This window comes from Nycticebus coucang, chromosome 7 (assembly GCF_027406575.1).
Source record: "Nycticebus coucang isolate mNycCou1 chromosome 7, mNycCou1.pri, whole genome shotgun sequence".
In the NCBI taxonomy this organism is placed as follows: domain Eukaryota; kingdom Metazoa; phylum Chordata; class Mammalia; order Primates; family Lorisidae; genus Nycticebus; species Nycticebus coucang.
This window is the reverse complement of record NC_069786.1, coordinates 81,754,176-81,774,610: the sequence shown is the minus strand read 5'-3', so window position 1 is coordinate 81,774,610 and position 20,435 is coordinate 81,754,176. Positions and strand designations below refer to the sequence as shown.

At 35.7% G+C, this 20,435-nt stretch overlaps 1 protein-coding gene across 1 annotated transcript in view; it reads right to left on the bottom strand.

The window, feature by feature from the left end:
* ZNF804A (zinc finger protein 804A) overlaps window positions 1–20,435 on the bottom strand; it is a 317,052-nt gene that overhangs the window by 151,512 nt on the left and 145,105 nt on the right. The window lies entirely within an intron of this gene.

Sequence of the window (20,435 nt, the reverse complement as noted above, 5' to 3'; positions counted from 1 at the left end):
CTCCAAAACATTTTCATCCTGCAAAACTGAAACTCTACACCCATTAAATAACTCCCCACTCTCCTCCGGCCTCAGCCCCTACTAACCACCATCCTATTTTGAGTACTGGTAGTATTTCAGATAAATTGAATCACAGTACATTTTTTGTTGGTGGTAGCTCACATCACTTATCCAAATGTCCTCCAGACTGATTTATGTTATAGAATGTGTCAATATTTCTTTCCTTCTAAGGATAAATACTATTTCATTGTGTGTGTGTACTCCACTTTATCTCTTTATTCATCTAGGTTGTATGGACATTTAGGTTGTGTGTTAGCTAGGGATGCTATAACAAAAAGACTGTCACCTATGTAGATTAAACAATGGATTTATTCCTCAGTTTTGGAGGCTGAAAGTCAAAGATCACAGAACTGTCATAGTTTCTTGACACCTAGACGTCTCACCTCCCCTTCCAGACACCTGCCTTCTCACTGTGTCCTCATATTTTTTTTCTCTGTGGCTTTATGCTTCTAGTGTCTCTTCCTCTTTTTATAAGGACATCAATCTTCTTGGATTAGGGCCCCATCCTTATAACCTCATTCAACCATAATTACCACCTGAAAGACCCTATTTCTGAATACAGGCCCATTGGGAAGTCATGATTCTGACCTCTAAATGGGGGTGCGGTGGGGACACTATTCCATTCCTAGGAGGTTGCTGCCTCCTTTTGACCACTGTGAATAATTCTGCTTATAATATGGATGTAGAAATCTCTCTGAGACCCTGCTGCCAGTTCTTGTGAATATACACCTAGGAGTGAAATTGCTGGACCACTTTTCTAATTTTTTGAAGAACTACTATACCATTTTCCATAGAGACAGCATTATTTTACATTTGTGCCAATAATTTATAAGGGCTCAAATTTCTCCACATCTTTACCAACATTTGTTTTCTTTTTTGTAAATAGTAACCATCTGGATGTGAGGTGATAGTTCATTGTGGTTTTGATTATTTATCAAAAAAAATTGGATGTTTCTAGAACTATTTTATTTAGTATTAAGTGAAAAAGAATAATTTGATGTCACTGCTGTTTAAAGTACAAAAAGGAAACTATTCTCAATTAAAATTGAGTATGCATTTTACTATAGATAGATTTTGCCAAGCAGTGCAAGTGGTGAATCCAACTGTGCTATGAGCCTGACTCATGTAGAACACCTTCAGAAAACTTCAAATTATAACCTCCACTGCATTCATGCTGTTAATATTTGTTTCTTTCAGTTTAATTAACAAAATGTTTTGCCTGTTTGTGAGCTTCCCCCCTACTTTAGATTGGCATGAAAGCATAACTGTTATTATAAATCTGACCCTATGTTCTTTTTCTCATCCTAAGCAGACATTTATTTCTCTAGAATTTCAGAAATTTTGAGTTACCACTAAGGAGAATAAGTATATTAGTATAGCAAACTATGCCTTATTTATAATGTATAATTATGAATTTGTGGTTAGAGATATATATCTAATTACTGTGTTAATGCTATTTAATCATGTTATAAAGTTTTTGATGAATATTTCTTTTTTTTTTTTTGTAGAGACAGAGTCTCACTTTACTGCCCTCAGTAGAGTGCCATGATGTCACAGGACTCACAGCAACCTCTAGCTCTTGGGCTTAAGCGATTCTCCTGCCTCAGCCTCCCGAGCAGCTGGGACTACAGGCGCCCACCACAACGCCCGGCTATTTTTATTTTTTGGTTGTAGTTCAGCGGGGGCTGGGTTTGAACCCGCCACTCTCGGTATATGGGGCCGGCGCCCTACTCACTGAGTCACAGGCGCCGCCCTTTTGATGAATATTTCAATCATCCTTCTCTAAAGTGTGCTCTGTAAGTATAGTAATAACTACTTAAGAAAAAAGGGCTATATTGAGCTACAGGAATAAGTCAAAGATACATTTTATTTTCACTTATTTAATAAATAAAATATCTATTACAAAGGAAATGTAAGGAGTGGTTGTACCAATTAATCGTGAACTTTTTTTTTGAGAGTCTCACTTGGTCACCTTTGGTAGAGTGCCATGGCATTATAGCTCACAGCAACCTCAAACTCTTGAGCTCAAGCAATTCTCTTGTCTCAGCCTCCCGAGTAGCTGGGACTACAAGTGCCCACCACAACACAGGCTATTTTTTAGAGATGGGGTCTTACACTTGCTCAGGCTGGTCCCAAACCTGTCAGCTCAGGCAATCTACCCATCTCAGCCCCCGGCAGGCTAGGATTACAGGCGTGAGCCACCGCACCCAGCCCTAATTTTTATATTTTCTTATTTTCAGTTTCCTTAAAAACTGATCGTGTATCTCTTCATGTGTGTATTGTGAGCGCGTGCGCGCACATGTGTGTGTGTGTGTGTGTGTGTGTGTGTGTGTGAAGGCTGAGACAGTATGACTATTGACTTCACTATTTTACTTAACTAAAAACAAAACAAGCCAGGCTTAAAACCGTAGGATACTTATAGGAGTCATAATCCAAACCACTTTTTAGGTCACTGTGCCTAAGTACATTTTGTGGCACATGTTCTTTAGTACGAGCGTTGTTTCTCCTCAGGCTCGCTTTCTCTTGGTAAATTTTTCAATTTCCAAATAGCTGTCATGACTTGTTTTAGACTATAGTTTCCCTTGCTCATGCTATTCCAAAGTGCCCCCACCATAAATCATAGAAAAGTCTACATCTGTAAGGCTGGCATCAAGATAAAGTACGTTTTTTGCTGAATAAATTTAAGTTTCCACAACAATTAAGTCAAGGTTGTTGAGGTATTTTATAGAAACTTGCAGAGCACATTTTGTTGGATAATCTTACTAGTTTTCAAGAACTCAAAGGCAAAGTTATAAACTCATTCTAAAATAAAAGCTTCTATCAGGACCTTCACCAATACTGTATTTACGCTTTCAGTCACAAACTGTACCATTAAAAAAAAAATAATAACAAACTTAGAAACAAACCTTTTCGGGTATATTTTTGGTTGTTTATCAATGTTTAGTTCTAGGAACAAAGAAGTTTCTCTTATGTGATGCAAAGATTCTATACAAAAATTGCAGAATATAACTTTTACCTATTACAATTCAAAATATCTTAATACCCATCTTACCACCAAAAGATAATTCTGATATGTAACCATGAAAGGAATGATTTACCAATGAATTCTTCTAGTGTGTATACCAACATATATTTTTTTACTAACACAAATTAACAATAAATTAATAGGCAAGTTACATATGCATAAAACGCATTAATAAATGTTTTAGAGAAAAAAAGCAATGCTCATTTTTCTTTAAATGAAATACCCAAACCATGCTGGTATTACATTTCTACACGAAGAATGTTGTTTTCCTGTCCTAGCTAAATAACATGAAGACAAGTGTTCTACTGATTTTCTTAAGTAATATTTCAGTAGAAAATATAACAGATATGTTACTCAGCTTGAAATTTATAAATTCTCAAAGACTTACAAATGCTATTTATTGTGAGAAGTATTTCAGAGTCTCTTCAATGCCATGAAAAAAATAGTAAAAGTAGAAGAATTAACTTTTCTTTCAGCTCCCATCTCCAACTGTGGTAGTATGTCTTAGCAGCATGCTCGTCTGTCTAGCAGCCTGTTCTGATTTACCTCTGCGTGCTTGTTCAGCCAAATCAGTCATTCATATGCCACGGACGAAGATGCCACATATTCTTCTGAATATGTCAGAAGAAAGTTGACATATTCACAGAAGTTTCAGGATGCTCCAAAAAAAAGTTGGAAAACAGTGACATCAAGCTGTATTGTTACATATACTGATCAGAAAAATAAATATACTAATTAAACAGGCATTTCAAAACCCGGCTTAGAACTACTTACTTGTGTACATATAAGAACATTCTACATCAAATGGACTTCATGGGAAATAATTTGTTGATTGATTTAAGTTTTCCCTAAATAAAAATTTTAGCAGTTTATTCTAGTTACTTTAAAATTTAGTTGGAACAATTCAATTTTTAAGAAAATGACTATCATACATTGTATGGACAACATCCAGAAATTTAAAACAGTATAAATTACACACATCTATTTTTCATAAAGAATCGCATTGATTTTCATTTTAGCTGTCATATCTGTAATTGACAAATGCTAAGGGCATGATCTGGTACTATGAAAAGAATTTTATTGTCTTATGCTTTTATTTCTTAGTCTATTTACAGACATGACATTTCTGACTAGCAATGGAGATATGCCTATATAAATTGTTTTATGTCTCTTCTCTAAAAAAAGAGTAGGAATTATTCCCCTTGATCACATATACAGCTGATGATCACCACAGCAGATGTCACGGAAGGCTATGCAGTTTGAAACCTGAAAGTCAAATCATGCTTTTCCTAAAAGTAGGTTTTGTAGTTAATGACTCAAGAAAATTGAGGTGGTTTATTCATAAGAGAGAGATGAGGAATAAAATACAAAATATTAAAATTCTAATATTCCTTTACCAGTCTTTAAAATCAAAATATCAATTGCAAATTTTGCAATTAATGAACCAACTATTAAAAACACTCTCACATAAATGTATGTAATGATGTTTTAATAACTATCTGCTAAGGATGCATTTAGAGTATAGACTTGAAAAATGAAAAAATAAACATGTATTTAGGTTTTTATTTATTTAAATTCATTTTGATTTTAATAAAGAGGTGTCTGAATTATAGTTGTATTTTATACCGTAGATTCACCAAATTCTACCATCCAAAAATAATTAAGCATGGGCCAGGTGCAGTGGCTCACGCCCATAATCTTAGCACTCTGGGAGGCCAAGGTTGATGGATCACTTTAGCTGACGAGGTCAAGACCAGCCTGCACAAGAGTGAAACCCCCATCTCTAAAAAATAGCTGGGTGTTGTGTCAGGGGGCTATAGTCTCAGCTACTTTATTACCACCAAAAGATACTTGGGAGGCTGAGGCATGAGAATAGCTTGAGTCCAAGAATTTGAGGTTGCTATGAGCCAAGATGTCACAGCATTCTACCAGTGGCAAAAATGTGGATTCCATTTCAAATAATAATAATAGTAATAATAAAATAATAATAACAAAGCATGGATCATATATTTCAGGGATAGAGATCAAAAGTGGTGAATTAAAGGTCCCTGGTTTCAAGGAGGTAGGGGTGGAAGAAAAGCGTTTAAGTTAGAGATGTACGGTATTAAAGAAAACAACAACACTTGGAGAAAAAAATGTAAAGTTATAGAGAGTGGTCAGGTGGCACCATATATTAGATATTCAGGGAAGGCATTTAACGACCTCAGAAGTGGTGGGTTTGTCTGGGCTTTTCTTAGCAAAACCTAATTGGAGAAGACTTGGCAAGAAAGTGATGAGAGAAAGTTGTAATAGTGATATTTAGAGAAAATGTGCTTCATGTGAAAGCAGAAAAAAAGAACAATAATTATAGGCTATCCTGAGTCAGGGTAGTAAGCCTTGGGCACTTCATTGTTTTCCTCAATAATAATAGTATAGCAATGAAAAGATTCGGGGTTTTCCAAAGAAATTACAAATTTTAAGAAATCGAGTGTAAATTCAAGCACGTATCAGGAAATTCCATCTCTCTTTTTTAATATTCTGCTTAAAACGTTTTACCTTAAATATAATTTATTTATACTATATATTTCTTACTTTAGTTAGAAATAATATACTTAATTTCACAGTTTAATTAAATTATTACTTAGTATCATGCTATTTTGGAGAGTTAACATTTGAAACTATTGTATAAATTTGAAAACTAACATAACCATAAAATAAATTTAACTGTTGCACTTGTGAAATGGTGAATTCTTAATTTCATTACATTATCTGCTTCTAAAGACACTAAGTAATCAATATATTATTGCAATATGTTGTTGATTAGAAATATAGAAATGTGGGCGGTGCCTGTGGCTCAGTGAGTGGGGTGCCGGCCCCATATGCCGAGGGTGGTGGGTTCAAACCCAGCCCTGGCCAAACTGCAACAAAAAAATAGCCGGGTGTTGTGGCAGGCACCTGTAGTCCCAGCTACTAGGGAGGCTGAGGCAAGAGAATCACTTAAGTCCAGGAGCTGGAGGTTGCTTTGAGCTGTGTGATGCCACGGCACTCTACCAAGGGCCATAAAGTGAGACTCTGTCTCTACAAAAAAAAAAAAAAAAGAAATATAGAAATGTTAAATTTCTTTTGAAAATTTTATAGGAGTGCTTGTTTCTGTTTTGAAACTTAATACTCAGTTAAATATATACATATATATACATTAAATATATATTTATACATATAAATATAAGCATATATTAAATACATATCAGACAGAGTCTCACTGTTGCCCTAGGTAGAGGGCCATGGCATAAGAGGTCACAGCAACCTCAGATTCTTGGGCTCAAGAGTTCCTTTTGCCTCAGATTTATGAGGAGCTGGAGACTATCAAACTTTTTGATGATAATTTCTGTCTGGTATTTCAGTTGAACACATGCCTTATAAAGTCATAACTTTATGAACAATAATTTACTACTTCCGTGTCTCTTTTCCTACCTTGGAGTAAATAAATGAGTATATATAAATATACACAATTACCTAAGACGATATTAAAATTCCTTTGTAATATATGCCATTTAATAAACTTTGTCATCACATTTTTCTAAACTGAAAGTCTGAATGCACTATTTAAATATAAAAAAAATATTTTGAACATTGCTATATTATTTTAGTGATTTGCTCAATATGTTTTAATCTCAACATATTGCTTAAATGCCCACAACTTGAACATTTAAAGTCATTGTTTTCTTAAAACCCAACTAGTCTAGATACGAAAGTATCACCAATAATAACAAAATTCTTTAATCTCAAAATTCATCCCCTTTCTGTAAATCATTTTTTAACATATTTGACTTTGAAGAGAATTACTGTTGTCATGACCTGCAATATCAACACTATGTAGCATTTTAAAATTATAAAAGAAACTTATTTGTTTATCTAGAATAAATAGCTGCTTTAGGAAGGAAAGTTATGACAGTGTTACTGCCATTTGTTTATAAAATATTTAATTGAAATATAGTCACAATGTATATATTTTTGACAGACACAATTTGACCTATAATAGCAAAGATCTAGATGGTGTCCATAATAATTGAGATAAATTGAAAGATCTGAGAAATATTTAGGTAGAAGGCATAATTTCATATACTTGCCAGAAAGATAATGTTTTAAATTATACACGGTATAATTTTAACAATTTCTAATAAGTAAATGTATGAAATGGCATTTTTCATTTATAACAAATCAAAAACTTTAGGACTTCCCTCATAGGAGATATGTTTGAAACATTTTCCTTAAAACTGTAAACTCTTGAATCATTTGTTATATTCATATCTTTCCTTTTTTCTTTTTCTTTGTCTTTTCTTTCTTTTTTTTTTTTGAGGCCAGAGTCTCACTCTGTCACTCTGGGTAGAGTGTCACAGTTTCACAGCTCATAGAGAACTAAACTCAAGTGATCCTCTTGCCTCAGACTCCCCAGTAGCTGAGACTACAGGTGCTTGCCACAAAGGCCCACTGATTTTTCTATTTTTAATAGAGACAGCATCTCACTCTTGCTCAGGCTAGTCTCAAACTCGTGAGCTCAAGTGATCCACCTGCTTCAGTTTCCCAGAGTGCTAAAATTACAGGCATGAGCCACAACATCCAGCTATATTAATGTCTTATAAATATTTGTGTCTACATTCATTTCTTTCCTGGTTAGAAATAACCACAATATTGAAATTGGGCAGAATTGACAAAAGTCATGATAGATGACTAAGAAATAAAAACAGACAAATAATTATTTTATTCAGTCATTGTTCTTTGGGGGCATTTAATGCAATTTATAACATGTAAAAATAGTCTCAAAAAAGTCTCAAAATTTTACATGCTCTTGGGTTATTAACTAAGATATGTCCAATTTTCTTAAGTACTAAGTTTGACAGTTGATATCCCTGACATTTTGCTTTGACACTCCTTGGTATTATGTTTTTTTGCTTTTTATTGTGAAGATACATCCTCATTCTTTCAAATATATGTTTTTGCTTATGATTATCTTTTCTTTAAGAGCCATTTTCTGTCATGGAACCAAATGAATGAAATAATGAGGATGCTTGCACTTAAGCAGCTTAGAATGGTCAAAAGAGACAGGCCAATCCTCTTGGAAGACAATGCCTGATGATGTGGCCACTAACAGCACTGCTCCAACTGTGGAAGCTGGATTTGGAAACTCCCTGTTATATATGGTCTTCTCCAGACCTGGGACTAACTGATTACCACTTCTGATGGGCTATGGAGCATATCTTGCAATGAAAAATACTCACTTCTATTAAAAATATTTTTAAAAAAATTTTTATATTAATATGAAAGTTCATGTGATTAGGCTGTGTTCATAAGATAAAGTCTGAGTCTGAGTTTCCCACACCCAGGAAGTAAGCCACACACCCATACATTATTCCCTTTGGGTAGGAACTTGTTGGGAAATGCTTTTGGCAATTTCATTGCTACTCATTCTCCAGCCATCTTCACTGCTGGTATACACAAGCTATCACAAAGATGGCAAACTGTGTTGACAGTTTAGGTGCATACTTTGATTAATTGTACTACTTCTTCTTTTATTTGATATATAATGAACTAACTTTTGATTTGAAGTTGTCATCTCATGTTTAACAACCTAATATTTAGGATGGTCATCTTATATACCATCAATTAACTTCATTAATTATATGTTATACTATTCTATATAATTCTATATAATTAATGTATAAGATAATTGGCTTGTTATTACTGTGTGGAGATTGTTTTAGATGCAAGTACTAAAGTATAAGAAAATACTTGCCGTTCAAAAAGGCAAAAAAAATGTTTAATTAAAAATAAACCATAGATTATATTCTCAAGAGACTCAAATATTACATAATTCTTTTTTTTTTTTTTCTTTTAGTGTTTTGGATTCATTGTGGGTACAAAGAAATAGGTTACACTGATTGCATGTGTTAGGTAAAGTCTCTCTCATAATTTTGTCCCCCTCCCAAGAGGTGTGCCATACACTGTGACCCCCATCCCTCTCTCTCCTCCCCTCTCCTTGAGCCCTCCTTCCCCCAAAAGGCTGTCTTTTTGCTTTACTTGTTGTGTCCTTAGCTGTGCAGAAGCTTTTCAGCTTAATTAAGTCCCATTTGTTAATTTTTTTCATTGTTACAATGGCTGCTGAAGGACCATGCAGAGACATTGCGCTAAGGGATCCATCTTCCAGTTATTCTGAAGTCTTTCTCCCCTAAAAGTATGCAATTTCCTATTGAGAAATAATTGTGCTTCAGCTTATGTTCTTATAGTTTTAAAGGTATGGCTCTTCCAATAAACTATTGCTATCCTATTAGCATTAAACTATTCACATTTTAGGACTGTCAAAGAAAGCATACAAAGAATTTATGGCATCCAACACAAAAGACGAGTTCTGTCAACAAATAGCCGTGTCTAAAATAGTCATGCCCAGTTCAACAGTAAATAAATAGGCAAAGAAAAAAGTGACTGAATAAATTAATATCTCTTGGAGATAATACTCTTTAGACATGTTATAAATGGACGTCACCTTGTGAAATAAAGAGACTATCAACCATTTAAAAAAAAAGTCAATCCCTATTCTTTAATCTCTTTGTAATATGCTTACTTTATAAAATGTATTTATGTATATCCAGGAGTGTACGTAACTTCATATTTAATTTATGTATCTCTATATTATTTGGCACTGACAGCAATGCTTAGTAACTAGTAAAGGCTCAATAAATTTTATTTTGAGAAATAGTCTCACTATGTCACCTGAGAGCAATGGTTAGTAACTAGAAAATGCTCAATTATTTATTTTATTTTATTTTATTGTTAAACCATAGCTTTGTACATCAGTGCAGTCAAAAGGTACAAGGTGCTGGTTTCATATACAGTCTGAAATATTCTCATCAAACTGTTCAACGTAGCCTTCATGGCATTTTCTTAGTCATTGTATGTAGGCATCTGTATTCTGCATTTAGTAGGTTTCACCTATACCCATCCTAAGATGCACCGTAGGTGTGGCCCCACTCATTACCCTCCCTCCACCCTAACCTCCCCCCTCTCTTCCCCTCCCTTGGCCCTTTCCGCATATTCTTGTGCTATAGTTGGGTTATAGCCTTATATGAAAGCTATAAATTAGCTTCATAGTAGGGCTAAGTACATCGGATACTTTTTCTTCCATTCTTAAGATACTTTACTAAGAAGAATATGTTCCAGCTCCATCCATGTAAACATGAAAGAGGTAAAGTCTCCATCTTTCTTTAAGGCTGCATAATATTCCATGGTATACATGTACCACAATTTGCTAGTCCATTCATGGGTTGATGGACACTTGGGCTTCTTCCATGACTTAGCAACTATGAATTGGGCTGCAATACACATTCTGGTACTGATGTCTTTGTTATATTGTGATTTTTGGTCTCCTGGGTATAAACCTAGTAAAGGAATTATAGGATCAAATGGCAGGTCTATTTTTAGGTCTCTAAGTATTCTCCAAACATCCTTCCAAAAGGAACATATTAGTGTGCATTCCCAACAGCAGTATAGAAGTATGCCCTTTTCTCCACATCCACGCCAACATCTCTGGTTTTGGGATTTTGTTATGTGGGCTACTCTTACTGGGGTTAGGTGATATCTCAAAGTAGTTTTGATTTGCATTTCTCTGATGATTAAGGATGATGAGCTTTTTTTCATATGTCTGTAGATTATGCGTCTGTCTTCTTTAGAGAAATTTCTCTTCAAGCCCTTTGCCCATCCTGAGATGAGATCACTTGTTCTTGCTAATACGTTTGAGTTCTCTGTGGATTCTAGTTATTAAACCTTTATCGGAGGTATAACCTGCAAATATTTTCTCCCATTCTGAGGGTTGTCTGCTTGCTTTACTTACTATGTTCTTGGCTATGCAGAAGCTTTTTAGTTTGATCAGGTCCCAGTAATGTATTTTTGATACTGCTTCAATTGCCTGGGGGGGTTCTCCTCATAAAATATTCACCCAGGCTGATTCCTACAAGAGTTTTCCCTGCACTTTCTTCAAGTATTTTTATAGTTTCATGTCTTAATTTTAAATCTTTCATCCAGTTACAGTCTATCTTAGTTAATGGTGAAAGGTGTGGGTCCAGTTTCAGTCTTTTACAGATTGCCAGCCAGTTCACCCAGAAGCACCATTTGTTAAATAGGGAATCTTTTCCCCGCTGAATGTTTTTAATTGACTTGTCAAAGATCAAATAATGGTAAGTAGCTAGGTTCATCTCTTGGTTCTCTATTCTGTTCCAGACATCTACCTCTCTGTTTTTGTGACAGTACCATGCTGTTTTGATCACTATCAATTTATAGTACAGTCTCAGGTCTGGTAGCAGGATTCCTCCTGCTTTGTTTTTATTTCTGAGTAATGTTTTGGCTATTTGAGTTTTTTTCTGATTCCATATAAAATGAAGTATTATTTTTTCAAGATCATTAAAATATGACAATGGAGCTTTATAGGAATTGCATTAAAATTATATATTGCTTTGGATAGTATAGACATTTTAACAATGTTGATTCTTCCCAGCCATGAGCATGGTATGTTTTTCCATTTGTTAACATCTTCGGCTATTTCTTTTCTTAAAGTATCATAGTTCTCTTTATAGAGATCTTTCACGTCCTTTGTTAGATAAACTCCCAAATATTTCATCTTCTTTGGCACTACTGTGAAAGGAATACAGTCCTTGACTGTTTTTTCAGCTTGGCTATTGTTGGTATACATAAAGGCTACAGATTTATGGGTGTTGATTTTGTAGCCTGAGACATTGCTGTATTCCTTGATCACTTCTAAAATTTTTATAGTAGAATCTCTAGTGTTTTCCAGATATACGATCATGTCATCTGCGAAGAGTGAAAATTTCATCTCTTCTGACCCTATGTGCATATACTTGATCACCTTTTCTTCCCTAATTGCAATGGCAAAAACTTCCATTACAATGTTAAAGAGCAATGCAGACAATGGCCAACCTTGCCTGGTTCCTGATCTAAGTGAAAATGATTTCAATTTAACTCCATTCAATACGATATTGGCTGTGGGTTTGATGTAGATGGCCTCTATTAGTTTAACAAATGTCCCTTCTATACCAATTTTCTTAAGTGTTCTGATCATGAAATGTTGCTGGATATTGTCAAAAGCTTTTTCTGCATCAATCGAGAGAATCATATGGTGTTTATTAGTTTGCTTATGTGCTAAATTACATTTATAGATTTATGTATATTGAAACAGCCTTGCGACCCTGGGATAAATCCCACTTGGTCATGCTGTATAATTTTTTTGATGTATTGTTGGATTCTGTTTGTTAGGATCTTATTGAGTATTTTTGTATCAATATTCATTAGTGATATTGGTCTATAATTTATTTTTTCTTGTTGGGTCTTTTCCTGTTTTTGGGATAAAGGTGATGTTTGCTTCGTAGAATGTGTTGGGTAATATTCCTTTTTTTTCTATATTTTGGAAGAGGTTTAGTAATATAGGTACTAGTTCTCCTTTAAAGTTTGGTAGAATTCTGACGTAAAGCCATCTGGTCCCGGGCTTTTCTTTTTAGGGAGATTTTGTATAGTTGATGCTATTTCAGAACTTGATATAGGCCTGTTCAACATTTCCACTTTGTTCTGGCTAAGTTTGGGTAGGTGGCGTACTTCCAAGTATTGGTCAACTTCTTTCAGATTTTCATATTTCTGAGAGTAAAGATTCTTGTAATATTCATTAAGGATTTTTTGAATTTCTGAGGGATCTGTTACTATTTCATCTTTACCATTTCCGATGAATGAAATTAGAGATTTTACTCTTTTTCTCCTGGTTAGGTTGGCCAAAGTTTCGTCTATTAGTGATCTTTTCAAAAAACCAACTTTTGCATTTATTGATCTGTTGTATAATTGTTTTGTTTTCAATTTCATTTAATTCTGCTCTGATTTTGGTTATTTCTTTTCTTCTGCTGGGTTTGGGGTTGGAATGTTCTTCCTTCTCCAGTTGCTTGAGATGTCCCATTAATTTATTAACCTCCCCTCTTTACATTTTCTTGAGGAATAGTGGTATAAATTTCCCTCCTAGGACTGCGTTTGCAGTATCCCAGAGGTTCTGATAGTTTGTGTCTTCATTGTTGTTTTGCTCCAAAAATTTGGTGATTTCCTTCTTAATCTCGTCTATAACCCATCTATCCTTCAGCATAAGGTTATTTAGCTTCCATGTTTTTGTATGGGTATGCAGATTCCTATTGTTATTGAGTTCAACTTTTATTCCATGATGGTCTGAGAAGTTGCAAGAAATCATTTCTATTTTTTAAAATTTGCTGAGGTTAGAGATGTGGCCTAGGATGTGGTCGATTTTGGAGTATGTTCCTTGGGCTAATAAGAAGAATGTGTATTCAGTTTTGTTGGGATGAAATGTTCTGTAGATGTCTGTTAAGTCCAGATGTTGAATGGTTAAGCTTAAATCTAAAATTACTTTGCTTAGCTTCTTTTTGGAGGATCTATCCAGCACTGCTAAAGGGATGTTAAAATCTCCAACTACTATGGAACTGGAGGAAATCAGGTTGCTCATATCTGTTTGAGTTTCTCTTATAAATTGAGGTGCATTCTGGTTGGGTGCATAAATATTAATAATTAAAATCTTATCATATTGAGTATTACCTTTAACAAATACGAAGTGTCCATCCTTATCCTTCCTTATTTCAATTGGTTTAAAGCCTATTGCATCTGTGAATAGGATTGCAATGCCTGCTTTTTTCTACTTTCCATTTGCCTGAAGTATAGATGACCATCCCTTCACCTTGAGTCTATATTTGTCTTTTAATGTAAGATGAGATTCTTGTAAGCAGCAGATATCTGGCTTGAGTTTTTGTATCCAGTCAGCCAACCTGTGCCTCTTTAGAGGACAATTTAAACTATTCACATTAATTGAGAATATTGATAAGCCTTTCGAGAGTCTGGTGGACATTTTTAATCTTTTTGAGACTGTGGAAGTTGGAATTTGATCAAAATTTCCTGGGTGGGTTTACTTTTGTGGTGGAGGATTACACTGGTCTTTATGAAGGATAGGTCTGAGAATATCCTGGAGAGCTGGTTTAGTTACGGCAAATTTCTTCAAGATGTGAATGTCATTAAAGTATTTAATTTCTCTGTCATAAATGAAACTCAGTTTAGCTGGGTACAGGATCCTGGGTTGAAAGTTATTTTGTTTTAGGAGCTTAAAAGTCAATGACCATCCTCTTCTAGTTTGAAAGGTTTCAGCAGAGAGATCTGCAGTTATTCTAATATTCTTGCCCTTGTAGGTGATGGTTTTCTTTCGTCTGGCTGGTTTCAGAATTTTCTCCCTCATATTAACTTTAGTGAAATGGATTATGATGTGTCTGGGGGATGTCTTATTTGGGTTGAGTTGTGCTCGAGTTCTGAAACTGTCTGCTATCTGAATTTCAGAATCTCTTGGCATGTCTGGAAAGTTCTCTTTCATAATCTCATGGAGAAGAGACTGTGTGCCTTGTGAGGCCACTTCATCACTTTCCGGGATCCCTATAAGATGAATATTAGTTTTCTTCAGATTATCCCAGAGCTCTCTGAGAGAGTGATCTGTTTTTGCCCTCCATTTCTCTTCCTTTTTGAGAGTTTGGGAGGATTCGAAAGCTTTGTCTTCAATGTCAAAAATCTTTTCTTCTGCTTGCTCCATTCTGTTACTGAGGGATTCTACTGTGTTTCTCAGATCTTTGAGGGCTGCAACTTCTTGTCTCAATGTGTCAAAATCTTTGGTCATTTGGTCTTTGAATTCGTTGAATTCTTGGGACATCTTTTGGGTTACTGCTTGGAATTCTAATTCTATCTTATTTGCTATCCAGATTCTGAATTCGATTTCTGACATCTCAGCTATTTGTTTGTGTTTGGGATCTTGTGCTGTGTCTGCCCCATTGTTCCTTGGAGGAGTTGATCTACTCTGATTATTCATATTGCCAGAGTATTTCTGTTGATTTCCCCTCATGATTGTTTTTCACCTTTGCCTCTGGCCATCCTCAGAGTTGAGGAGGTTTCTCTCCAAGATTAGACCCCAGCAGGATCACTCTATTGTTGCTGATTCTTTGTAGGGAGTGACCCTGTGTCCTCAGGGCTAGGGAGTTCTGGTTGTGAGAGCAGCTCTGGATTGTGACACACTCGGATCCAGCAACAGGGCAAGGGGTGGTACACATGGTTCTGGGGGTGCCTGGCACCCAGTGACTTTGGCACAGAGGACCCAAGGCTCCAGCAGTCGCTTTCCAGGAGAAGGGTTCCACGTAGAGGCAGGGACGGCTCTGGAGGTCAGGAGGCTACTAGAGTCCCTGGCCAGACTACCCCCTGGTGTGGAGGCAGGGAAAGGTACAGGAGGGAGGACGGTTGGTTGCGCGGCTCCCAGAGTTTCTGGTCAGGGCTTGGGGAGGCCCAGCAGGAGCAGGTCATGGGTTGAGGTGCCGCTTGTATGGAAGTCCTGGCAGGCACGGCTCTTACCGTGGTTCACAGCACTGCTCATAGGAAAGTCCGGGCTGGTGCCGGTCGCGTGCAACAGTGCAGCTCTTCTGGAAGTCCAGTGTGCGTGGATCACAGGTTGCCGATGGCGGGTCAGGCGGTACAGCTCTTATGAAGGTGGGGGGGAGGCACCGATCATGTGTCATGGTGCAGCTCTCTTTACTTTTCTTTTTAAATCAACATAATGTAAGTGTGCACAGTGATGTATGTCCAAACCCCAAAACATTCCAGAAGAAGAGGCAGAGACAGGATCCACAGTGGCTGAAGGGCTACAAAAGCCTTAGGATCCTGCTGGGTGAGAATCCGGCCCTTGTTGTGGTTAAACAATGGAGGCGTCCAGTGGCAGCAGCCTCCTGCGCTGGGTGCTGAAGGATTCCTCACCACCTGAGTTGGATGTTCGTCTGCCTCTGCCAGGATGGAAGGAGTCCAAGTGTGGGGTGCAAGCACCCCAGGCTGCGAGCTTGGTGCACCCACCTCCCTCTCCTCCAGGGACACCTCACAGGTACACCAGCTTACCATTCACGTATTGAGGCCAGCGGTGCCCCAGCCACATCACCCTTCCTTGTGCCCAGGGCTTAAGAGGCGTGCCATTTTCTTTTTTCTTTTTTTTTTTTTTTTAAGACAGAGTCTCACTGTGTCACCCTTGGTAGAGTGCTAAGGCATCATAGCTCACAGCAACCTCAAACTCTTGGGCTCAAATGATTCTCTTGCCACAGCCTCCCAAGTAGTGGAGACTACAGGTGTCTGACACAATGCTTGGTTATTTTTTTTGCTGCAGTTGCCCTTGTAGTTTAGCTGGACCAAGCTGGGTTTGAACCCACTAGCTTCAGTGTATGTGGCTGGTGCCATAACCACTGTGCTACAGGTGCCAAGCCAATAAATTTTTTTAAAATGAATAAAAATAACCACGAGCAAAATTTCCATTTAGACATTTCTAGCTGAAACAGAGAGGCACCATCAAGAAAGGCTGTGGGTTGGCATCTAGTAAAGTACAAAGAGAATGCCGGCAGTGTGGAAAAAAAGAAAAGAGACATTGTGGAATGTGACAAAAATAGTTTCCTCCTTTTAGCTAAGCTGTATATCAGCAGTTTGAAAAAAATAATAAACTGTAGAATGTATGTGCACTGGGTTGGAAAGATTGAGGATATGGCCTTCTTGAGAAGGTAATATCGAAATCTTAGTCTCATAATTCAAGTCTCAAAATCTTATCAGGGACCCAAAATAAATAGAACCAGAAATTCTGTCATATTCATACAACATCCCCAAAGTCCATCTATGTTCTAGTTAATAGACAAACTCATAAGACCCTTGAGCAACTGAGACACTTCTACTGTATTCTTTCTGTGTGAAACAATACTTTCATTGTGGGATTTAAGAATACTACCTCAAAATTAATTATTTGTATATCTACATCTTCAGAGTAATATCTGCAGAGTTGAGAACTTCCTTTTGGGGGAGGTGTTATGCTTTGTTATTTCCTACTTAATTTTCAAGTCTGTTACAAAGTGACTAACACATAAAGGACTCAATAATTAATTGTAAAATTGATTTTCCATTATATTTAGAAATATACACTGGAATAGACTATTAGTATTAAATTGTATTCCCAATATTGCATCGAAAATTCGCAATGCTATTTTAATCTCTTTTTGTACCTCAAACTTGACTATGCATGTGCCTGAAAGCAGTGCTTAAAGCTTTAAGCTTCTGATTTGAGCATACCTGGCTGAACATAATTTGATTTACAAATTTATCCTGAAATTCAAAGAAAGAGATAACAAAACTGGGGGAAAAGCAATTTTTCTTTTCATAAAGCCATACTACGTTTTCAAAAATACAAACCTGACAGACCAAAAATAACCCAACTCTGCTTGCTTGTATGCATAACTGCTTTATACTACTTTTGTTTGTCAAAATTTCTGTAGAAATTAAAAAACAACTTTATCTCTTGACTTTCAAACATACCTCCAGTAAAATATGCTGAGGTAGTAAACCCAACTTAAGTTCTGTGAAAAGTATTTCCAACGAGAACTCTAAAAGCTAAATATTACTCGGCTTTTAAAGCCTACTAACTCATCGAATATTAACACACAAAATTTACAGTTTTAGTTCTATAACAAAGAGAAAATTAAATTAAATGCATGTTAAATTATAGCTAACACCGGTCAAACATGCTATGTGCCAGGGAGTGGGTTACACCTTTTACAGATGATGTCACCCATGTTTGGAAAACAGAACGGTTGACTCATATAATTGACAAGGCCTTGGAATTTAAAGCAGGAAACCAATATGGCATAGTAGAGGGGATAAAAAGAAGCGAAAAGAAAAGACAAAATACTACAAATCTAAAGAGAAGCAAACAAAAGCATCCTAGGGGACTTGTTATAGAACTTGTGTATCCACAGTCATCTTTCTTCTAAGCTTGTAGTCAAATACAGCCAGTACTTGACAGTTCCTCTATGTTGAAGCCAGAAAGGAGGGCATGGCTTTGTGATACCTTTGTAGGGTGAACTATTAAAGAAATGTTACTGTACATTTAGTCAGTATAAAAAATAATGCTTTAAAATTAGTATGCACAGTTAAACTCTGCCTTAAAGATACATTCTCCTTTCCTTAAACTCTTGTCAATACAGTGGAGTGCAGTGAAGTGCAGTGCAGTGAATTACTGGGTTTTTTTCTGGTTCCACACAAACTTAGTACTATTTTTTCCAGTTCTTCAAAATATGATGTTGGTATTTTAATGGGGATTGCAATGAATCTGCAGATTGCTTTGGGTAGAACGGACATTGTGAAAATGTTGATTCTTCCCAGCCAAGAGCATGATTACGTTCTTCCATTTGTTAGTATCTTCTCAATTTCTTTTCTTAAGGTTTCATAATTTATCCTTAGAAAGAGATAATTCTCTTTCACCTCTTTTGTTAGGTATATTCCTAAGTATTTCATTTACTTTGAAGCTATTGTGAAGGAAATTGTGTCTCTGGTTAAATTCTTGACTTTGCTGTTTTTGGCATATACAAAGGCTACTGATTTGTGGATGTTGATCTTATACCCTGAGACTTTAATGTATTTCCTGATGATTTCCAGGAGTTTTGTGATTGAATCTCCGGGGTTTTCTAAGTATAAGGTCATGTCATCAGCAAAAAAGGAGAGTTTGACCTCGTCTGCCCTTATTTGGATAGCCTTTATATCCTTCTCTTGCCTAACTACATTGGCTAGAACTATGCTGAATCAGAACTATGTTGAGTCAGGCTAATTTCTTTAGTTGAATATTCCATTCTTCAACTGTGATGACAACCAACTAATTTGATAAAAGCTTTCTGCCAGGTACAGATGCGAAAGCCTATAGTCCCAGCGACATGGGAGTCTAAGGCAGGAGTATTACTTTAGCTCAGGACTTTAAGGCTACAGTAAGCTATGATCATTCTACTGCACTCCCATTTAGGCCACACAGAGAGATTTTGTCTCTACAAAAAAACTAAACAAATCAAGAATTCAAATCTAAAAAGGAAACAAAAAAAATAATCCAATGATAATTTTCAAAACATTGGATTGTATAACATTATCATTTTCCATAGATAAATGTCATTTTTTTAAAAAGAAAGAGAAATAAATAATCATAAAAATAAAGTATCTGGTCTTTAAATAAAATGGCAAGTAAAAAATTGCCAGTAAAATGGGATATTGATCAAAGAGTACCAAATCTCTTAAGGAACCAGAAATACTAACATGGAGATAGTAGAATTATGTAAGCCGGGGTTGATGAAGGAAGTAGAATCTGGATGTATTTAAAAGATAAGATTTAGTAAGTAGAATTTGTAGAGAGTGGTAAAAGGAAAATACAGAATTTTTTCAAGTATTTGGATGTGGTTTCACCCTTGATCCAAGGAACAAAACAAGAAGTTGATATTGACCTCAATGTAAATTGTGTTATGACGATCATTTTCTTGATTCTTCATCAAATTATAAGTATTGGAAGTAGTGTTTATGATATTAAGGATGTAGCCCCGTTTTCTGGTGGTGGTGCTCTATAGCCATGGAAATTTTAAAAGTTTACAGTGTAAGAGGAATTAAGATGAGAGCTCAAGACAAGGGATCAAGAAATTATTAGAGACTCCAAGGACTGTGGAATATTAAGAATAGAATTTTGAGAGAACTGGAGAAGAAGCTAATTAAGCTTATATAAAAGGGACTGTTTAGAAAGAAGACCAAACTAAAATAATAAATTTCAGGGCCCCAAAATGTTCAATAATCTAGTTTTCTCTGGTGTGTTTATACATACAGTCACAAAGGCAGAAAAAAATAATTCAGAGTACTTTGTTTAGCAAAAATATAAAGCAAATAGAATATTTATGGAGAAACACACACACATACGCACACTTATGTATTTAAGTTTACACACATATATACTAAAATCTTTTCTGGGTTATTACTTAAAATATACACATAAAATAATGCATGGGCATTTAATCTTGCTATATGCTTTAAGTATGTTTTTTATGGATATTAGATATAAAAATCATATTGAATTTCTCCCAAATAACTGAATAAAAGTAGCATGGCTATAAAAATTTTGGAAATTTATACATGGAATAAAAAGAAAATATTAAAGAATATGGTAAACTATTCTATTTGTATAGTTCTGACATAAAAGCTCAAAATGCTATAGCCACAGAAACATGTTCATTATATAAAATTTAGGCAAATTTAACAATGTCTGTCATTAAACGATAGATATACAGCTTCAACGAAGAAGAAAAAATAACAACGTGATAATGGCTGAATTAAGGGGCAGGAATAAGAAATTAATTTTCATAAATACTGAAACGGAAACCCTCTGTAAGCAAAAACGCATTGCTACTGTAAGCCCAAG